Genomic DNA, 2,117 nt, shown 5'->3' on the forward strand with positions numbered 1-2,117 from the left:
CGCGCCTCCGCATATACCCTAATTCAATGAGGAGGTAGTTCAGCTGATTCGAGCAATCAGAATAATCACCTTCGAAAACGACGGTGAACCATTTACTTCGTATGTCGTATAGTGAACTATATGTAGTTAGATCTAAGGCAGGCTTTTCTTTTCTTTTCTTTTTTTTTTCTTTTTTTTTTCTTACCGTGGGTATTTTAAATAAATGTTAGAGCAGAGCATTGAAAATTCTGAAGTAAGAATGAACAATAAATAAATAAATAAATAAATATGAAAGAAGAAAGAAAATGAATGAAAACATTATGATTAGACAACAGGTTATGTGATCTGTGATGTCAGCCGGGTGTGATTGGTAGTCTATCTGTGAGTAAGCAAATTGCTGGTGTCATGTTTGGCTTTATTAATGAAAAAAAAATATATATACACATATACTAATAGTAAATAAAATGAAATAAATTCTATTCACTAAGTCGCTAAGGTGAGGTGGATATTAGATAGACTGTTATCAGATCCAGTCTGCATCTATTCGGGGTGGAGGTGGGGTAGGACTAGCTAAGATACATTGCTGCCAGGTACAAAATATGGAAACTAATTTTGGCTGTTAGCTGTTGCTAATTCACTTAATTTTTATCATTAATAATCCTATTTTAAAATCATATTTCAGTCTCCATTTGTCCCACCCTCCTCTTCTTTCTCCTCTCTCTGTTTTCTATCTGTGAGTCTTTTCAATATATTAAAAAGTAATATGTATTGCTACTAGTTCAGGCCTTGTGTCTAGGGTAGAAAAGAATATTCATCGCCACTACTTGCTATGCTGTACTCCCAGAGTGGCATACACCATTCTATGCCTGACTGGCTCTACTGTAGCAGTACACAGTATGTGGATTTTCAAGGTGAGCTCTGATTGGCTGCATGCAAATGAGTTCATTACTGGGTTTCGGAACTCTCGAGGGAAAAAAAAAATTTCGCGTGCGGCCCGTCTGATGATGAGTTGTGTCTCATGCGGCCCACTTCTCGAAAATGGTTGCTCTTGCCCTAACTAGACAAATGAAAATAAATAGATACTCTTTACTCTTTTGCTTGTTTCAGTCATTTGACTGCGGCCATGCTGGAGCACCGCCTTTTAGTCGAGCAAATCGACCCCTGGACTTATTCTTTGGAAGCCTAGTACTTATTCTATCGGTCTCTTTTGCCGAACCGCTAAGTTACGGGGACGTAAACACACCAGCATCGGTTGTCAAGCGATGGTGGGGGGGACAGACACAGACACACAAACACACACACACACACACATATATATATATATATATATATACGACGAGCTTCTTTCAGTTTCCGTCTACCAAATCCACTCACATGGCTTTGGTCGGCCCGAGGCTATAGTAGAAGACACTTGCCCAAGGTGCCACGTAGTGGGACTGAACCCGGAACCATATGATTGGTAAGCAAACTACTTACCACACAGCCACTCAGATAGATAAATAAATAAATAGATAAATAAATACACAAACAACTTTTATTGTATGTGTAGGATTAATTTAGTTCGTGGGGAGAAGATAGAGGAAGGAAGAGGGAATATCAATTGTTTCTATTGAACAGCAAGAAATATTTTGCATTGCTTGCTCTCTGCTTTAAATTAGTGCAACATGCATGTGATTTATAAAAGAAGGCTTCAAAAACAATGGATGCTGCCCTGCTGGTTAACTAATTGTTTTATTAATAACTAGCTGGTGAAGATTCGTATAAACGGTCGATCGATTTGTTATAAATATCTGGATTGGCTGTGTGGTAAGTAGCTTGCTTACCAACCACATGGTTCTGGGTTCAGTCCCACTGCGTGGCACCTTGGGCAAGTGTCTTCTACTATAGCCTCGGGCCGACCAAAGCCTTGTGAGTGGATTTGGTAGATGGAAGCCCGTCGTGTATATGGTGTTTGTGTGTCTGTGTTTGTCCCCCCAGCATCGCTTGACAACCAATGCTGGTGGGTTCACGTTCCCGTAACTTAGCGGTTCGGCAAAAGAGACCGATAGAATAAGTACTAAGCTTACAAAGAATAAGTCCTGGGGTCGATTTGCTCGACTAAAGGCGATGCTCCAGCATGGCCGCAGTCAAATGACTGA

Source organism: Octopus bimaculoides, chromosome 11, assembly GCF_001194135.2.
Source record: "Octopus bimaculoides isolate UCB-OBI-ISO-001 chromosome 11, ASM119413v2, whole genome shotgun sequence".
NCBI lineage: Eukaryota > Metazoa > Mollusca > Cephalopoda > Octopoda > Octopodidae > Octopus > Octopus bimaculoides.